Raw genomic sequence first — 21,777 nt, forward strand, 5'->3', positions numbered from 1 at the left:
ACTAAACACACATATAATCAGACACTACATATACACAGACATACTACATATAGATAGACACAAATCACAGATCACATACTCATTATTTGTCTCAGACTGGACTCACTGGAGCATTAATATAAAGGGGGTGCATCAGTACAATTTGTCTGTGAATTATGTCACCACTCTGTCTGATCTCACAGCAGTTGCTGGTTCCCTGCACATGTGACCAGGCCTTGATCACATTGCTATATTGTTACATCTTGACACATCAGCTGACTAAAGCCATTGTTACACTCTCAGTGAGACTCAGATACTACAGGTGGGAGGTGGGACAGCAAGAGGTTTTTGGGTCCATTAACAGAAACAAACACATATATATCTACAGGATATCAGCATGCCAGCCACTTAACCCCTGGACTGCCAGGTAGGGCAGGCATGCATTATTACTTGCCATAATGTTGTAGGCTGCAGCCCTCTGCTCTGGCTAACAAGGAGTTATTGAACGTATTTCAATTTACAGTGACGTCACCTTCCTCGTGCACGAAACTCCTGTCACTGTAGAGGACGATTCCGAACAAGCACTGAGAATCCAACACGCATGCGCGCTCGTCTCACGTCAACGCGGGAGCGCGTATTGGCCGGTTCCCTGTGTAGTGAGAGAGCAGAGGATGGCTGCCCTGTGTCCTGCGGTGACGGGAGATGTGACCCCGGGTACAGGAGGAAAGTGCTAGGTAAGTGAGGCGGATTTACTGGGCCACTGTGAGAAGGGAAATCCTAGTGTACAGTGACGAGGGTGGGCAATACTGGGGTATGTGTAGGGGGGAATCCTAGGATAGAGTGATGAGTGGGCTCTGAGGCTCAGTGAGGTGGGAATTCTTGGGGTATGAGAAGAGGGGACATTCCGGGATATAACAGTCTCAAGGGTGGGCTCTGTCTTAGATACAGTGAGGTGGAGAATACTGGGGTATAAGAAGAGGGGGGGGGGGGGAAGTCTGGAATACAGTAATAAGGGTGGGCTCCGGCTGAGATATACTGGGGTATTAGAAAACCTCAGATACAATCAGAACGGTGGACTCTGGCTTAGGTACAATGATGTGGGTAATACTGGGGTATGAGAAGAGGTGGGATCCTACAGTAATCAGGGGTACTCTCTTTGAGGTACAATGATGTGGCTAATACTGGGGTATGAGAAGAGGTGGGATCCTAATATACAGTAATCAGGGGGACTCTGACTGAGTTACAGTGAGGTGAGTAATACTGGGGTATGAGAAGAGGGGGGATCCTAGGATACAGTAATAAGGGTGGGCTCTGGCTGAGGTACAATGATGTGGGTAATACTGGGGTATGAGAAGAGGTGGGATCCTAAGATAAAGTAATCAGGGGGGCTCTGGCTGAGGTACAATGATGTGAGTAATACTGGGGTATGAGAAGAGTGGGGATCCAAGGATACAGTAATAAGGGTGGGCTCTGGCTGAGGTACAATGATGTGGGTAATACTGGGGTATGAGAAGAGGTGGGATCCTACAGTAATCAGGGGTACTCTCTTTGAGGTACAATGATGTGGCTAATACTGGGGTATGAGAAGAGGTGGGATCCTAATATACAGTAATCAGGGGGACTCTGACTGAGTTACAGTGAGGTGAGTAATACTGGGGTATGAGAAGAGGTGGGATCCTAGGATACAGTAATAAGGGTGGGCTCTGGCTGAGGTACAATGATGTGGGTAATACTGGGGTATGAGAAGAGGTGGGATCCTAAGATACAGTAATCAGGGGGACTCTGACTGAGTTACAGTGAAGTGGGTAATACTGGGGTATGAGAAGAGGTGGGATCCTAAGATACAGTAATCAGGGGAGCTCTGGCTGAGGTACAATGATGTGAGTAATACTGGGGTATGAGAAGAGGTGGGATCCTAAGATAAAGTAATCAGGGGGGCTCTGGCTGAGGTACAATGATGTGAGTAATACTGGGGTATGAGAATAGTGGGGATCCAAGGATACAGTAATAAGGGTGGGCTCTGGCTGAGGCACAGTGATGTGGGGAATACTGGGATACAATCACAAGGGTGGGCTCTGACTGATTTACAGTGAGGTGGGTAATACTGGGGTATGATAAGAGGGGGAAGTCTGGGATACAATCACTAGGATGGGCTCTGGCTGAGGTACATTGAGGTGGGGAATACTGGGGGTATGAGAAGTGGGGGGGCTGTGATAATGAGAAATAGATGTTGGGTCACTATATGGAAATGGTACTTGGGCTACATTGAGGAGAAGGTATGTGGAGCAGGGGAATGCTGGGAGGAAGAGGTGTATAGTAAGAAGATTGTACTGAAAGTACAGTGAAAAGGGAAATCCTCGGGTGCAATAAAATAATGTGCTGAAACACAATGAGCAGAGGGAGGATAGGGAGTAAAAGGGCACACTGAGGAAGTGGCCCTGATGATTCAGTTAAGAGGGATTCCTGGGGTATAGGGAAATAAAGGGGAACTGGTAGCATAGATAGTAGAGTATTATTGAATATATTGAGAGGTGCTGGGGAAAGAGTTAATAAATACCCCTGGTCGCGCAAGTGAGAACAGAGTCTTGGGTGCACCGTGAATAAGTTATCAGGACAACGGAAGAAGGAATCTTTGGTTACAGAGGGCACAAGGAAGAGGGGTGCTGGATTAGGACACTTTAAAGTGGTTATCAGGGCAACGGAAGAAGGGATATTGGGTAATGGGTTATATGGGGAACAAGGAAGAGCTATGCTGGCTTGGGGCCCTGTAAAGTGGTTATCAAGGCAACAGAAGAAGGGATCTTGGGTAGCAAAAGGGTCACAGGGGGCACTAGGAAGAGCTGTGCTGGCTTAGGGCACTGTGGATAGGTTACCAGGGTAGCAGAAGGGTTGCAGAGGGCACATGAAAGAGCTGTGCTTGCTTGGGGCACTGTGAAGAGGTTATCTGGGCACTGGTAGATGGGATTTTGGCTAATGGGTTACAGGAGGCACAAGGAAGATATGTGTTGGCTTGGGGCACACTGAAGAGGTTATCAGGACAACAGAAGAAGGGATCTTGGGTAGCAAAAGGGTCACAGGGGGCACTAGGAAGAGCTGTGCTGGCTTAGGGCACTGTGGATAGGTTACCAGGGTAGCAGAAGGGTTACAGAGGGCACAAGGAAGAGCTGTGCTTGCTTGGGGCACTATGAAGAGGTTATCTGGGCACTGGTAGATGAGATCTTAGGTAATGGGTTACAGGAGGCACAAGGAAGATATGTGTTGGCTTGGGACACAGTGAAGAGGTTATCTGGGCATTGGTAGATGGGATTTTGGGTAATGGGTTACTGGAGGCACAAGGAAGATATGTGTTGGCTTGGGACACAGTGAAGAGGTTATCTGGGCATTGGTAGATGGGATTTTGGGTAATGGGTTACTGGAGGCACAAGGAAGATATGTGTTGGCTTGGAGCACACTGAAGAGGTTATCAGGGCAACAGAAGAAGGGATCTTGGGTAGCAGAAGGGTTACAGGGGGCGCAGGGAAGAAAGATGCTGGCTTGGGGCACTGTGAAGAGGTGGTGCTTGGAGCAGACTGAGGCAAGATTACTAGAGTACACTAAGGCTTGGAGGCTGGTCCTTTAACACATGTAAACAAATGCCAGACCACCATGGTATTAAATGGAGGGATCATTATAACCAGTGTATGTATAAGACTGTCATTGCTTAGTATTATGTAAAAACAAAAAGAAACTGCTTCTGTGCATAGATATGTCACTGTATGTGTTTATTAATATAATACTGTTTCCTATGTACTCTATACCAGTCTGATACTTATTAAAGGCCATTTCTGTTTCTGATACAAACGTATTATTTTATATTAGTCTATGCGTAAGTCTGTCTGAGAGTTCTTAGCAAAGTGATTGGTTTGCAGTCCGCATTGTTTGCATTATGAAGAGAATAACAGTAAAGAACTGGATGGTGCAATTGAGTTTTTAGGGGTATCACACATAAGGAGCACACAGGAATACCACTGTGTGACTGGAACATGATAAATGACATTTATATAACTGGCATGGGTGCTGGAGATATAGTGACTCATGGCTCCAAGGGATCCCCATAGCCAGCAGCTGGATGAGACACCAGCAGACTGTGCTGCTCTTATAGGATGAATAAATGAACTCTGTGCTTGTTCTAATGAATACAAATCGGCATTAATATGTAAAAAGGACAGAAGAGCCTTTAATAAGTCCTAATGGGACATTGATAATCTAAATAAATAAAGGGATATGTCTGTGAGACCAATGATGTATTGATAGAATTTTAATATGCAAATCCAAATTGTATCCGTATCCTTGGCGTTAGTGACACCCAGCTCCAGAATTTAGCTTCTTGCTCTTAAAGGGACACTATACCCTAACATTTTCTTTCATGATTAAGGTAGAGAATATAATTTTAAACAACATTCCAATTTACTTATATTACCTAATTTGCTTTATTCTTTAGCTATACTTTAATGAAGAAATAGCAATGCACACAGTGAACCAATCACAGGAGGCATCTATGTGCAGCTACCAATCAGCAGCTACTAAGCATATCTAGATATGCTTTTCAGCAAAGAATATCAAGAGAATGAAGCAAAATAGATAATAGAAGTAAATTAGAAAGTTGTTTATAATTGTATGCTCTTTCTAAATAATGAAAGAAAATATTTGGGTTTCATGTCCCTTTAACCCCTTAATGACAACTGACGTACCAGGTACGTCATGCATTAACAACCAGTTAATGACAATAGACGTACCTGGTACGTCAGTTGTCTAAGAGAGTGCTGGAAGCGATCGCAATCGCTTCCAGCAGCTCTCAGGGTATTGCAGTGATGCCTCCATATGGAGGCATCCTGCAATACCTTTTCAGAAGACTCCGATGCAGAGAGAGCCACTCTGTTGCCCTCTCTGCACCGGTAGCGATGGTGCCGGTTCGTTGGTGGGTGGGAGCATAACAGGGAGGCGGGTGGGCGGCCCATCGCTACCCGGCATCCGGTTCCTGTAAGTGCAATGTGCACGCCGGGTGCCGGGAGCGTGCGGGGGCGCGTGCGCGCGCGCGATTAGCTGGCCACTGACACCAATGAGCAGGCAAGAGGGGGGAAAAAAGAATTAAAAAAAAATAAATATATAAGGATCTGGGAGGGGGAGGGGGTTGGGGTATTGTGGGGGGCTGCTACACTACAGAAAACATTAAAAAATTGCAAAAAATATAAAAAAACCACTTGTTTTTGGGGCTAATTGGGTACTGGCAGACAGCTGCCAGTACCCAAGATGGCGGCAATTAGGTAGGGGAGAGGGTTAGAGAGCTGGGGGGGGGGGGGATCATGGAGGTTGGGGCTAAGGCAGGGGTCCATCACAGCTAAAACATTTTATTTTTTTTTATTAAAAAAAAGAAAAACTCCTTTTATTTAGTACTGGCAGACTTTCTGCCAGTACTTAAGATGGCGGGGACAATTGTGGGGTGGGGGAGGGAAGAGAACTGTTTGGGAGGGATCAGGTGGTGGGATGTGTCAGGTGGGAGGCTGATCTCTACCCTAAAGCTAAAATTAACCCTGCAAGCTCCCTACAACCTACCTAATTAACCCCTTCACTGCTGGGCATAATTTACGTGTGGTGCGCAGCAGCATTTAGTGGCCTTCTAATTACCAAAAAGCAATGCCAAAGCCATATAAGTCTGCTATTTCTGAACAAAGGGGATCCCAAAGAAGCATTTACAACCATTTGTGCCTTAATTGCAGAAGCTGTTTGTAAATAATTTCAGTGGGAAACCTAAAGTTTGTGAAAAAGTGAACTTTTTTTTTTATTTGATGACATTTGGCGGTGAAATGGTGGCATGAAATATACCAAAATGGGCCTAGATCAATACTTTGGGTTGTCTTCTAAAAAAAAATATATACATGTCAAGGGATATTCAGGTATTCCTGACAGATATCAGGGTTCCAATGTAACTAGCGCTAATTTTGAAAAAAAGTTGTTTGGAAATAGCAAAGTGCTACTTGTATTTATGGCCCTATAACTTGCAAAAAAAGTAAAGAACATGTAAACATTGGGTATTTCTAAACTCAGGACAAAATTTAGAAACTATTTAGCATAGGTGTTTTTTGGTGATTGTAGATGTGTAACAGATTTTGGGGGTCAAAGTTAGAAAAAGTGTGTTTTTTTTCAATTTTTTCCTCATATTTTATATTTTTTTTTTATAGGAAATTATAAGATATGATGAAAATAATGGTATCCTTAGAAAGTCCATTTAATGGCGAGAAAAACGATATATAATATGTGTGGGTACAGTAAATGAGTAAGAGTGAAATTACAGCTAAACACAAACACCGCAGAAATGTAAAAATAGCCATTGTCAGGGTAAGAAAATTGAAAAATGGTCCGGTCATTAAGGGGTTAATGTTCTTTATACTTTTCAGATACCAAAGAAATGTCAGTCTTCGAAGTCTAAAGTAATATAGTATTCCCCAACCGTAATAGCAGAAAGTAGATCTGAAACCCAACATTTTCATTTTATGATTTACATACATGATACAATTTTCTATTTTACTTCTATTATCTAGTTCTTTTGGTATCCTTTGTTGAAAACCATACCTAGGTAGGCTCAAGAGCTGGGAGCTAACTGCTGATTCATTGCTGCACATATATGCCTATTGCCATTGGCTTACCAATGTGTTCAGCTAGCTCCCAGTAATGTATTACTTCTTCCTTGAACAAAGGATACCAATAGAAGAAAGCAAAGATGTAATAGAAATAAATTGGAAAATTGTTTAAAATTGTATGCTATGTCTGAATCATGAAAGAATCATTTTGTGTTTCATGTCCGTTTTAGTGGTATTTTCAAAAATATATTAAAGTGACAGTTTAGTATAAAAATAAAATGCTCTATTTTGATTATTTTTTTTTAAATATTTACCATTGTTAAACTCCTTCAAAAGGGTTAAATACATAGTCAAAGTGGCCCTTCTGAAATAGCACATTGTGCAGCACTGATTGGAGTAAACTTGCTTCTCATTTGCTAATAAGCTGTACCTTCATGAGGAGCGACACTGGTTACAGGGGTAAAACACACAATAAATGTAAGGAATTTTGTAGAAAAATGAAATCCTCTTATGAAATAGTAATTTTATTTACACTAGAATGTGTCTTTATATCAGATCTTGACCCAGGGCCTCAGTACACAATATTGTACAGACCTGGCTAAGGTTTCTCAGTAATTTTTGAACTAGTGAAAATGAGCATGTTGATCTGTGGAAGTTGGTGTCTTTAGGAGGCAGTGACTAGTTTATGAATTTGATTATTGCATTGGAAGTACAAACACCTGTTACAGATATTATGCACAGTACTTGCCTTCTCTTCCTCATCTACTGTTAAATTACATGAAAAGGGAGCAAAATAAATAACAGTATATTACAAAGCTGTTTCATTATGCATAAGTTAACATTTAATATAGAAATCTCAAGATGATTACTGTCCCTTTAAAGGGACAGTAAACATAGTGCAGAATTATGTTACATTAAAACCTATTTGCAGAATTATGTAAAATTAACCTAACGGTATCTGTGAAAAAAAATAAAGATTTAGCCCCCTCAAAATTTTACTTAGCTTCATCGTATCCCCCTCTGCTTTGCTATTTTTCTCAAAATGGTGTCACAGGTTTACTGTTTAATCACAGCGCGTCCAATTGCGCAGTTGATCTAGCGTGCTCCCGCACTGGGTAAAACTGTCGGCTTTTTTCACAGGTAGCACTAGTGCAGAATTATGTATTATTAATAACTACATTTATTGTCGCTTTATATTGAGTAGAAAACCTTTTTGACCTTAAAACTAGTAACTTAATAAATATTGTCTGTAAGTAATTTACTAAATATTGTCTGTAAGTAATTTACTAAATATTGTCTGTTAGTAATTTACTAAATATTGTGTGTTAGTAACTTAATAAATATTGTCTGCAAGTAATTTACTAAATATTATCTGTAATTTACTAAATACTGTATTGTCTGTTAGTAATTTACTAAATATTGTCTGTGTTAAAGGGACACTGAAACCAAATTTTTTTCTTTCATGATTCAGATAGAGCATGCAATTTTAAGCACCTTTCTAATTTACACCTATTATCAATTTTACTTCGTTCTCTTGCTTTTTTATTTGAAAAAGATAGCATCTAAGTTATTTTTTGGTTCAGTACCATGGAAAGCACTAGTTTATTGGTGAAAATGCAACAGGGAAAAAAGTAAATTGCGCTATATGAACTGACTCAGTATCCTCAGAGACTATAACTATATATATATATATATATATATATATATATATATATATATATATATATATATATATATATATATATCTCTCGCTTGTCAATAAATAAATGGTCTACAATCAACTCAAAAAAATATATAGATATAAATATTAAAATTTCTAAAATCACCTAAAGGAAAAAATGCATAAAAATTGGTCAAATATAAAATATAAAATCCACAATAGCACCCTCGGTATAAATATAAATATATGTGACAGGAGATAAATAAAAAAATAATAAAAAGATAAATATACAACAGTACCTTGATTTAACAACTTAATATATATGAATTGCTTGTCCTTAAACTACAAGACATATATATATATGTCAGGAAAAACTCCTGTATTGCACGCTGTTTATATTTTACAGTACCTCTAGTAGTTTCTCATGACCATTCTCATTACTGTCTTTTACTAAAAGTGAAGCATCCAGTATAAGGTGATATGTCCCTTTAAGATGAATAGAAACTTGAGTCCCGTTTTGTGCAGCTCCAATCAGACAGGGTAAATCCAAACCTCAGTCGTAGGGATAATAGTACATGCAAAAAGAAGAGAGAGAGAGAGCGGAATCTAATTGGACGCTTGCCCTTTAAAAGTTGAGGGCGGCAAGAGAAACAATACATCTGATTTTATCCTTTGAAAAAGCCCAGCCGCTGACTGGGGGAAACGCGTTAGGAACCGGCAAACAGGTCCGACGCTCAGACTCCAATTTTTGATCCGCTCCCTCCCATTGGCAGACAGGCAGTTAGCAGAGGCATCCGGAAAGCCCTGCTACAGAAGCCGGTACCGTGCATCAACATCCGGGGACACTGACTTTCCTAGGCAGCAGTGTGGAGCGGCTATACAAGTGGAGGAAAGAGAGTTGAACTCTGATTGCCTTTTTAATCTTACTTCTAGTAAGTGCATCAATTTATGTGTGCTAATGTTGTTAATAAAAATCTACACTTGAATCTTTTGCGCGCTCTCTCTCTCTCTTCTTTTTGCATGTACTAGTTTATTGGTGGGTGAATTTATCCAGCAATCGGCAAGAACAACCCAGTTTGTTCACCAAAAATGGGCCAGCATCTAAACTTACATTCTTGCATTTCAAATAAAGATACCAAGAGAATGAAGACAATTTGATAATAGGAGTCAATTAGAAAGTTGCTTAAAATTGCATGCTCAAAATTTGGGTTCAGTGTCCCTTTTAAGGTTTAGTTCAGTACAGTTTGCTTTTATATTTATAATTATCTGCAGCTACATTCACGTGGGGCTTGTTTGGGTTTAGGTTATTGAGATTTTTATTGTCATTCATTCTTTGTTGTGAGCCAACATTCTTCACAGCACTAAAGCAAGGGGTAACCCCACCCCTCAAACTGTTGGTAAGAAGATTTGACCATTAAGTATCAGGAATTTGTAATCCAGCACTAAAATAATATTTTATTTTTGTAGATACAATTGAAACAATAGGGTCATCCACAATATAGGGGTATATGGGTACAATAAAAATTCTGTGCCGATAACGTTTTTATTATTGCACAAATGATGCTATATAGCCATGTGATGAACCCCACAAATAGGTTAAACACAAAGTTAAATTTATGCTCAGGAGCTGCAGTGCATTGCTATTCCTGCAGAGAACACGAGAAGTGAGCCAATCACGTGGGCTACACATACAGCCACCAATCAGTTTCATGTACAGGAGTAGCTTGGCAGTGATGCTGTTGTGGAGCTTACCTATGTATTAATCCCCTTTTTGGCTGTTAAATGGACAGATTTTTATGCTCGGGGCCAGCAGTGGATCCCAAACAGTACATTACCTATGTGTTTAGTCCCATTGCAGAGGTTAAACACATAGGACTCCATTTATTAAGCAGGGGATGCTGCTTCGGAGGCCCACGAGCCTGAAGCGGAAGTTAAAAAGCAGTGGTCAGGATTTAAATACAATCAAGATGATTGACAGCCCCTGCTAGCAGCTGACTGGCCACTAGTGAGCTTGGGGCGGCATTGCACAAGCATTTCACCAGAAATGCTTGTGCGATGATAAATGCGGACAGTGTATGCTCAACAAATAATAAATCAACCCCATAGCATTGCAGGGTTGATAGTGATAAAGTTAAACGCTCCAAATCTAATCCCCCCCCCCCCCCACTGTAATGGCCCTTTAACTATGTGTTTAAATCATTTGTAAGAGTTAAACACACTTTTTATTTATATACAGGCTTACCTCGCTGATATTGCTCTTTTTACAAACTGAAGTTTTGTAGCAACTCTGTGTCAAGCAAGTCTATCTGCGCCATTTTTCCAACATATTTTCTTTTCTAAACACATAAATACACATGAACGCATATATATATACACATTAATATTCATGAACACACATATATAAACACATACATATATAAACACATTAATATACATGAACACACATATATAAACACATTAATATACATGAACACACATACACATATATAAACACATAAATACACACGAACACACATATATACACATATATAAACACATTAATATACATGAACACACATACACATATATAAATACACATGAACACACATATATAAACACATATACATGAACACACATACATAAACATATAAATACACATGAACACACATATATAAACACATAAATATATATGAACACTCATACACATAAACAGATAAATATACATGAACACACATATATACACATGTAAACATATATACACATGAATACACACATAAACACATAAATATACATGAACACACACATATATATATATATATATATATATATATATATATATAAAAACATAAATATACATGAAGATACACACAAAAACATAAATATACATATATAAACATAAATATACATATATAAACATACATGAATATACATAAAAACACATAAATACACATGAATATACATAAAAACACATAAATACACATGAATATACATATATACACATGAATATACATATATACACATATAAACACATGAACACACATATATATACACATATATAAAAACATAAATATACATATATACACATATATATATATATATATATATATATATATATATATATATATATATATATATATATACACACACATATATAAAAACATAAATATACATGAATATACACATATAAAAACATGAATATACATATATACACATATAAACACATGAATATATATATATATATATATATATATATATATATATATATATATATATATATATATATATATATATATATATATACATATATAAAAACATAAATATACATGAATATACACACACAAAAACATGAATATACATATATACACACCACCAGCAAAAAGATTATCACTCACTAAAGGTTCAGATGATGGTTAGCATTTTTTTAGCAATAAAATATTTTTTTAATCAAGGTATGTACATTGTATTTTTAGACATAATGCTATTGCACACTTAATAGACTACAGTATAGCATAAATGTAACTTTTATATGCACTGGGAAACAAAATTTGCGTGACTCACTTTATTGCTATATTCACTTTATTGCTGTGGTCTGGAACCAAACCCGCAATATCTCCGAGCTACGCCTGTATATAGAACTGCAATAAGTTGTTCTAACACAGAGCATTTTCCATTTGCTCTTTTGTATGTCTGTATAAAGTTAGATAATTTTGGATTTGCACTGTTGCTTGCCTGCTGTACCTACATTCAGTTTTAAACACATAGCAAAAGTAATCTTGGAAACATTCAGTTTTAAACACATAGCAAAAGTAATCTTGGGAGTAGCAATACACTGCCCACCCTGAGTCCCTGATTGCTGCAGCTGTGTTCAGTTGCGAACCAGTAGTACAGAACTATGTGTTTAACCATTTTTTGAAGTTAATCACAGAAGAATCAACAATAGCACAATAATAAAATGCTCTAATGCGTATTTTCTTTTTGTAGCTTTGTGTCCCTTTAACAATAATTTGCTTTATGTGCTGTAAAAAGGGGCTTTATTAACTGCCTTCACTTTATTGGGCTCTTGATAAAACACAGAATAATGTATTTATTATGTGATTGGAGATGTAGGGTATTTAAATAGCCTTATGTTACAGTTCACAGTATTTATAACTGATTGCTTGTTATACCCATAGGTGTGGTAATAACACACGCAGGAGCCACACCCTTCTCTGCTCTGTGGTAGGGAGCGATTTCTATGGAAATGAGATAGCTGGATCTGAGATCCAAGCTTTAACGATGGTCCCATTTGCTTGACGTGGTTAAAAAAATACTGAAGTCCATCAGCCCATTGTGGTGTGATTATGCGGAGAGTCATATAATCCAATAGGTGCTCCAAGTTCTGCTTTAGGATGAGACAGGAAGGATGAGACACATCTCTTTGATGCTTGTGACGTGCTGCAGCAGCAGGAGAAGTCTCATAGGCCCGAGGACGCATCATTACAGAAAGCTCAACCTGTACAGTACGTTATTTCTAATTACCAAGCTAGTGTGTTGTCTTGCACTGTAATGGGAGAGGCTTTTATTCTATACCCAGCGTCTTATTTATATAAACTGACATGAAGCCAAGGGCATTGCATCCAAATCTAACTTTCAGGTAATATTTTAATTTGTTTATTGTTTTGTATTATGGTAGACATTGATAAAGATCTACTGTATTATTATGCTGACCATTTACAATCTAATATCCAGTTTGCAGTAAACATTTAGTTCTAAAATGTGTTCTAATGTTTTTTTAACCCCTTAGTGACCACATCACTTTCTAAAGATACCATTATTTTCATCATAACTTATAATTTACTATAAACTTTTTTTATAATATAAATATGATATATGAAAAAATGGAGAAAAAACACACTTTTTCTAACTTTGACCCCCCAAAATCTGTTACACATCTACAACCACCAAAAAACACCCATGCTAAATAGTTTCTAAATTTTGTCCTGAGTTTAGAAATACCCACTGTTTACATGTTCTTTGTTTTTTTTTTTTGCAAGTTATAGGGCAATAAGTACAAGTAGCACTTTGCTATTTCCAAACCATTTTTTTTCTCCAAAATTAGCGATAGTTACATTGTAACACTATTTGTCGGGAATCCCTATATTTCCCTTGACATATTTTTTCTTAGTAGTCAACCCAAAGCATTGATCTATGCCCATTTTGGTATATTTCATGCCACCATTTCACTGCCAAATGCAATCAAATAAATCTTTTTTTCACAAAATTTAGGTTTCTCACTGAAATTATTTACAAACAACTTGTGCAATTATGGCACAAATGGTTGGAGATGCTTCTCTGGGATCCCCTTTGTTCAGAAATAGCAGACATATATGGCTTTGGCATTGCTTTTTGGTAATTAGAAGGCAGCTAAATGCCGCTGCGCACCACACTTGTATTATGCCTAGCAATAAGGGGTTAATTTTAGCTTTAGTGTAGAGCTCAGCCTCCCACCTGACACATTCCCTCCCTGACCCCTCTCAAACAGCTCTCTTCCCTCCCCCACCCCACAATGGTCCCCGCCATCTTAAGTACTGGCAGAAAGTCTTTTCAATTTCCATAGTGTAGCGGTCCCACCTGCTCCCGCACCCGTGCATGCTCTCGGCGCCCCTGCATGCAATCTCACCCCCTCTACCGGATATCCTCCAGCGATCGACCTCCCACCTGCCTCCCTACAATGGCTTCCACCCACCGTTTGGCACCATCGCTGGCCGATGCAGAGAGGGCCACAGAGTGACTCTCTCTGCATCTGTGGGTAAAAAAAGGGATTGCAGTGATGCCTCAATATCGAGGCATCCCTGCAATACCTTGAAAGCGTCTGGAAGCAATCACAATCGCTTCCACCACTTGAAACCCCAGAGGAAGTGCCAGGCACGTCCTTGGTCCTTAACTGTATTTTTCTGTTGGACGTGCTTGACACGTCCTCGGTCGCCAAGGGGTTAAACAAAATTCACCATTGAACCAGATAAAGATTTTTGTAGGTAAATCATTTGATAAGATTTTCTAAAGAATTGCCATAGGCCCCCATGTGTGTTATACACACAGCTAAAACCAGCTGCAGAGGAGCAATGCTTTACTGTTCCGGAGCTAAATATGGCCACTAAGCTAAACAAGGGCGATATATGTGATAAGGAAACAGACACATGTCCTTAGTAAACATGTTCAACTGAGGGTGTAATTTGAAACAACTTACCAGTTTATTTTGATTATCTAATTTGCTTTGTTTTCTCAATATAGTTTGATGAAAAGCATACCCAGGTAGGCTCAGGTACAGTACTACTGGGACCTAGCTGCTAATTGGTGGCTGCACATATATATGCCTCTTACTGACCAGTTACGTTCAGCTATCTCCCAGTAGTGCATTTCATCTCATTCAGCCAAAAATACCAAGAGAATGAAGGAAACTTGGTCAGAAGTAAATTAAAAGTTGTTTAAAATTGAATGCTCTATCTGAATCATGACAATTTTTTTTTTTATGTCCCATTAAAAGGACATAAAACAGGTTGAGATCTGTGCATATCCTAAAAGGGCTAATTAATTTAAAAATAGTTTTCATAAAAAATTGTTTACAAATTGCTGGCAAGTATTTTAAAATAATTTTCAAAAATAAGCCAAATGAATTACATAGCTAAGCTGCCTGGAGCAGCCAACTCCACCCCCCTTATCAGTGTTTAGACACAGGCATTGTATTTCAACTGAGTTTACAGCTTCTAGGCAGCTCCAACAGATAATACAGCCATAGAAGAAAATGTGTGGGGGGAGTCAGAGCTTTACAATTAAGAAACCAAAAATAAAGGGTTAATGGCGAGGCACTGCAGTATAAATTTGCAGGTAAAGTAATTAAAGTACATATTATTATATTTTGTCTCTATCCCAACTTGTTTTATGTCCCTTTAAACATAATTATTTAAAGGGATATTAAACAGTATGAAATTCTAATATTGTGTAGTAAGAAAACACTTTGCAATATACTTTATTTATTTTGTCCTTTTTTCCTTTAATGTAAAGGCACCGGAAAAACAATTTTAAGCAGCTTTTCAATTTTACTTTTATTTGGAATTTGTTTCATTCTCTTGGTATCCTTTGTTGAAGAAGTAGCAATGCACTACTGGGAGCTAGCTGAACTCATCTGGTCAGCTAATGATAAGAATCATAAATATGTGCAGCCACCAATCACAGCTCCTGAGTCTACCTAGGCATCCCTTTAAATAAATGATAAGAAAACAAAAAAAAATTAGACATAAGTTGTTCGAAATCATATGCTTTTTTGTCCCTTTATCTATGAAAATGGTTGTTTTTCAAAATTCTGCTGAGTTTCTATAAAGTAATGGATTCAGCCATGTTTCAACTTAAAGGGACAGTCTACTTTATTTTTTTATTGTTTGAAAAGATTGATAACAACTTTACTAGACATGTGCATTCGATTCTTTACAAATGCATATTCGTAACAAAAGTACGGATATTCGTTCTTCACCAAAAAAATATCCAAGCAAAAACACAAACTAAATTAGCTTTAAAAAGGTAAAATAGTGATAGCGTGCTGGGGCTCTGTGAAGAAGGGTCGGGATTAGAGCGGCTCCCCCGATGCGCTATAGGCAAGTATAAAACTACACTTTTGCACCTGCAGCAAAGAAGCATTTACTTTACTTTTAATTAGGGATATACCGATACTAGTATCGGTATCGGTACCGATACCGGTATCGGTACCGATACCAAGTATTTGCATGAGTACTTGTACTCATGCAAATGCACCGATACTTAAACCGATACCTCCACTTCCTACCCATATTCTATCTTGTGGTGTTTTTTCAAACTGTATGTTCCCATTTCATTTTAAACTGGAGTGGAGACTAAACTAAAAATTAACTACTTTTCTGCCAATACAAATTGCTGTTATTTGTATTTTTGTAGGAGAGATCACTGTACCTCGTTCAGACAAACCCCTGAAGTACTGGGCAGTTAATAAACAGATTTCCAGCTCTGGCTAAAATGGCCCAAAAATATCTGTCTGCCCCATGCAGTAGTGTGGAAAGTGAAAGACTGTTCAATTTATAGTCGAACCTCCATACAAATGTCAGATTGATGTTATATAACAGCCCTACAACCCAATTGTATCACCCATTTAAATTTAATATTTTATTGTAATATTTTTTATTTATAAACATGTTCAGTGAACTTTTTTATTATTTCATAATGTCTTTTGAATTACAGTCCTTAATAATTATAAAGAAGGAATCTTAAATAATTAGTCTGTATTGTGCTTAGTAAACTGTCACATGACATAAAAAAAAAAGTATTGGTAATTGGTATCGGCGAGTATTTTAAAAGAAGTATCGGTACTTGTACTCAGTTATAAAAAAATGGTATTGGTGCAACCCTACTTTTAATGAAAACAAATGTAAATGTTACCAAATATTCATTTGATTTTAGACTAAATGAATACTGAATATTGTGAAAAACAATTTTTAGATACATCTACATATTATTGCCAGTTATGTGTAGAGCGCCAACAGATTCCGTAGCACTATAAACATAGGGATAATATGCAGGTAACTTTTTATAGGGAATCCTGCTGTATATCGGCCGCCATGAAGGTGATCTACAAACGGCTGGGCTAATAGGCTTACAGGCTGAGGGGGTTCACAGGGATGACAAAGGAAGCGAGGAACTGAGGTTAGATAAGGTTAGTGTATTTCATATGCACCCCTGAACAGTAGAGTCTTTAGGGAGAGCTTGAAACTTCAAAAACTAAGGGAGAGTCTTGTGGAGCGAGGCAGAGAGTTCCACAAAATGGGGATCAGTCTGAAGAGTTCTGTAGACTGAAATATGAGGCGATAAGAGAGGAGGAGGTTGGGAGTAGAGTGAAGGGGACGGGAGGGAGACTATCTGGAGACCTACTATCATTCTAAGGTTAAAGGGACATTCCAGCCAAAATTAAAATGCACATAGATGAATTACATATTTGAATAGAAACATATTTGCAATATACATGTATTAGCAAAAATGTGTCTAGTAAAAGTTATCACTGGTTTAGTGTTAACATTTTTTTCTGCAAGTGCATGTGAAGCATAGCTAGATATACTCAGTGTACCAGCATTGTAAATGCTGCAGTTGCTCAGAGGGCCGGTGGGGCTTGTATCATGTCAGCAGTTAACAAATTGAGTCATTACCAGATTGTACAAGCGCCTTAGGCTCTCCGAGCAAGTGCTGTGTTTTGCTAATACATGTATATAGCAAAAATGCTTCTTTTCAAAACCGAAATGCACCTGTGCGCATTTCAATTTTGTCTGGATTGCCCCTTTAATCCTTGTTTTTAATACATCATTATGTCTCACATGTATTTATAGTTTAACTCCGCTGAAACATTATTTAATCTTTTGCACAGATCTAATAATTATTTATTTGCTTGTGAGTCATTTTGCAATTACAGTCCCGGTTTTGAAAATGTTTCTAAAAATTACTCTGGATATTTTTTCTTTGCTATATCATTTGCAAATGTATTTCTCATTCTAAATTTAAACCCTATAACTTGTATATAAATAGGTCAACCAAAGGAGTTCAGTATATACTCTGTAAAATAATCCCAGTGGTCTGTATTTAGTTTCTGGCTTGTGATGTGAGAAGCAGGTTTGGTACCTGGCACAGGTACAAAAATCGAATAGAAAGTGATAATGTATTTATATTGTTTCAGCATTGTAATGGTTTATAGATATTGGTTTAAATATGACATAATGTTTCCTTTAAACTGGCTGGTCCTGATTATTTATAGCCCTGCACAGTGTTACACTTAGAGAATTATAATTGTACCTTTGTAACCCACAGGCCACACCATGTAAAGCTGCTCAGGTGAATGCGATTCCAGTGGTTTTGTAGAATCGGACGGTTTACAGTTTCATGTTTATGTTGTACTTGTCTAATAAAAAAACTAAACAAACAAAAACACATTTTGTAAACCGTGTTGCATTCTTAAAAGGACATGGAGACAAAAAAAAAGTTCATTCAGATGGAGCGTACAATGATGGGGAAAAAAATGATTTTTTTTGTTTTTAATTTGGTTATGAAACTGACCTCTTTCTCATGATATACTTAGTTAAAAGCTTTGAATCCTGAACGTTTCCTTTTGACTTCCTTAAGATAACTAAAAAATGCTGTACCCTGGCAGGGCACTAATCTGTAGTATGAAAGTCAGAATCAGGGGTCAACAAATCTGTTTAAAATGAAGGAGCCAGTAAATAATATTTAGATGCCAGACAGTGGTATTTCTATATAGATTATGGAGAATAATCTATTGGCTCCTGGGTTTGTTAAGGGTTAAAGGTACAGTGGACAGCTTGTGAATTGTATATAAAGTGTTTACTTATGCATAATGAAACCATTTTGCATTATATTTTTTTATTTTGCCCCTTTTCATGTACTTTAAATTGTATGTTAGTATATTCTTATTAAAATGTAACATTCAGATATTCAGTTGTTACATTCGGTATTTGAATGTTAAATTCACTTTGTAGAGATATTTAAATGTTGAAGGAAAATTTATTCCACGTTTCAAATGTCAAAATTTCAACATTCATCCATTTTTAATACTGATGTCACCCAAAAATAAAAAAAATCAATGTTTGAGTTTTATTTTACAAGATAAAACACTTTTTTTTTTTTTTTTTTTTTTTTTTTTTTTTTTTTTTTAAAGATATAAAGACACAATTAACAATCACACTTTTTTTTATTTTATTTTTTATTATCATACTATTTCAATTTAATTTGTTGGCATACACAAAAATGTCATTTCAGCAGTTTTGAGTAAAATGTATAAAGAAATGAGTAAAGAGATTTACTTGCTTTCAACATAAGGTATCAATCTCCTCCACCTCAGTTACATTTGTTCTACCATTTGGGCTGTAGGTGCGATTTTTCACTGGTATTTCTCATGGTATCACATTGAGCAAGTTTTACAAATTGCACTTTTTTTGCTGTTATTATAAAAATAAAAGAAATCTAAAGAGATTTCCCATCACTAGGCATTCTTGGATTTGTGGTTTTAGATTACTTTAAGGAAGATCTAGCATAGAGCAGAAATGTACACAAATGAGAGATACTTCTATAGGGATTGAGTTATATGAGGGGGTCTGTTACCCAGAAGCAGTTACACTTTGTTGTTACTCGTCAGTGGATGACTATTTAACGCATTCTCAAATGTGGCTGATATTTCATTTATGTACGCTCTTACTTATTCTACCAAACTCCATTTTTTCTGTAGATACAGATAGCTAATGATGGTGGTTTCTGCCTATTGAATAATAAAGGTCAGGTTATATAAACTGGTCATAGAGTATTTTTTATTTAGTGGGGATAAAAAGCTTTGTGTGTTTATGTATGTATGTATGTATGTATATATCTATATCTATATCTATATCTATATCTATATCTATATCTCTCATCTCTGGGAAGGGACTTTTAAGAAATGTAATGTGGAAATGGGGGAAAAATGTGGAAATGGGGAAAAAAATGAACATATTCAGTAGTAGGATCTATTTTTTTTTTCTGGCTTAGAATATATTTGCTGTATAGGCTCTTGGTGGCTGCTAAGTTGAGTTTGTGTTTTTGTTTTTACTAATTTACTAATACATTTATGGTTGAAAGTTGGTGAACATAATCTGAGTCCCAGTTCCATCTCTCCTGTTTTGCACCTTCCTGCAAATCATAGATAAGGAGACTAAGGTCACTCTCCTGTCTACTTACTAAATATATATTGGTCCATAGTCCATGCTAATATTATTGCTACTGGTAATTACTGTGATTGCTGGCAGCGTTTTAAAGATATAACAAAAGTCCAACTTTCCCTGTGAAATGTGAAAGTTCTTCCATTTTTAAACACAAGAACTTTGCTTTGTTGTTTAAGAGACTGTTAGTGTGATTATAAAAGGCTCCATTTCCTGACGCCGATGTGACACTGACAATTCTTTAATTTTTTGGATTCTTCAGTACTTCTGCTGGTTGCTGAGTTTGCTTTTCTTTGACATTGTTTCATTGTGTTTAATCATCATGTATGTGTTAAATGTTAGTGCTTTGTAAATAATAATTGGTCCCTTCTTTAAAGGGACATGAAACCCAAAGTTTATTCATGATTCAGATAGAAAATACATTTTTAATCAACTTGCCAATTTACTTCTATTATTTAATTTGCTTCCTTCTCTTCTTATCATTTGCTGAAAGGTTTATCTAGTTAAGCTCAGGAGCAGCAAGGAACCTAGGTTCTAGCTGCTGATTGGTGGCTGCATGTATATACCGATTTGTCATTGTCTTACCCATGTGTTCAGTCAGCAACTAGTAGTGCATTGCTGCTCCTTCAACAAATGATACCAAGAAAATGAAGCAAATTAGATAATACAAGTAAAATATAAAGTTGTTTAAAATTGTATTCTCTATCAGAATAATGAAATAAAATGTTTGGGTTTCATGTCCCTTTAAATTAACATCATCCTGCTTTTTATTAGAGACAGTTTAAATAATAATAAAAAAGTTCCTTGCTTTGTCTTCTACGTAGTGCATAATTCTCTGCTGATGCCCCTGCGCTTTAAGTAGGTAACATGTGGTAAACATCTTGCAGAGACAAGGACAACTGCAGGGAATTCTTAAAATTCTTTAGTATGCACAGAATTGTAGTGTTAACCCTTGCACAGCACTCGGAGTAAAAACACTATAAATCAGAGGCTACGAATACATTAAGATGATCATTATAGTTTTATTAACATTTATTTGTAAAGCGCCACCACATTCCATAGCATTGGGTATATGAGTAGAGTTATACATAAAATTAATAAAATACAGAAACTTACAACAGACTAAATAGAAACAATTAAAGGGCCGGTTCCAAAAAGCTTACAAACTACAAATATTATTCATGTATAGAATGCATTGTGCAAATTATGGTAATTGTATGCAGTTAAGGGACCGTAAACAATATTGTTCTGCTATCTTGCAATAAACTAACATACTGGGTGAGTTTGAAAATGTTTTGAATGCATTAACACCTTGCTTGCTGTAATTTTTTTATTTTTACTTGCTAAATGCCACCCACCACTTGCTTTATGTGGAGGAGCCTCTGTTGAAGCCAATTAGGAACAGATATGTAGCAGGGTCAGCTTGGCAACATCTGACAAGTTCTTCCTGTTGTCAGCATTGGAGAACTCTTAATTTTCTGGCTTAAAGAGGCAAAATTAAACGTTCATGGCTCAGAACGTACAATTCTGTTCTAAAATTGACGCTGTTCACTTATTATCCTTTGTTGAAGAGTAAACCTTGGTAGGCCGATAGGAGCACGTACACATGTCTATGGCAGCAGTGTTTGCAACATTGTATAACACTACAATAAACAATGTTGCAAACGCTGCTGCCAGAAGACTTAAAGTGAATGAAAATTTTGATGCTAAAGTGCCCGGTTTTTCAAACTTCGATTAAAAACAGGGGCACTTTAATTCATCAAAATTTACATTTCACTCGTTGTGAAAAAAA

General features: G+C 37.0%; 1 protein-coding gene across 4 annotated transcripts in view; it reads left to right on the forward strand.

Annotated features, from left to right (window-relative positions):
- Nucleotides 1-303: 303 nt before the first annotated feature.
- Nucleotides 304-21,777, forward strand: part of CCSER2 (coiled-coil serine rich protein 2) — a 261,285-nt gene continuing 239,811 nt past the window's right edge. Inside the window, exons 1-2 of one of the 4 annotated variants that reach the window (XM_053692037.1) lie at nt 304-406; nt 503-713. The gene's annotated coding sequence lies outside the window, so the exon portion shown is untranslated. Of the gene's footprint in view, nt 407-502; nt 714-21,777 lie in introns of those variants that run through there. The other 3 variants (XM_053692036.1, XM_053692035.1, XM_053692034.1) reach the window with 3 other exon arrangements.

Source organism: Bombina bombina, chromosome 9 (genome assembly GCF_027579735.1).
Source record: "Bombina bombina isolate aBomBom1 chromosome 9, aBomBom1.pri, whole genome shotgun sequence".
NCBI lineage: Eukaryota > Metazoa > Chordata > Amphibia > Anura > Bombinatoridae > Bombina > Bombina bombina.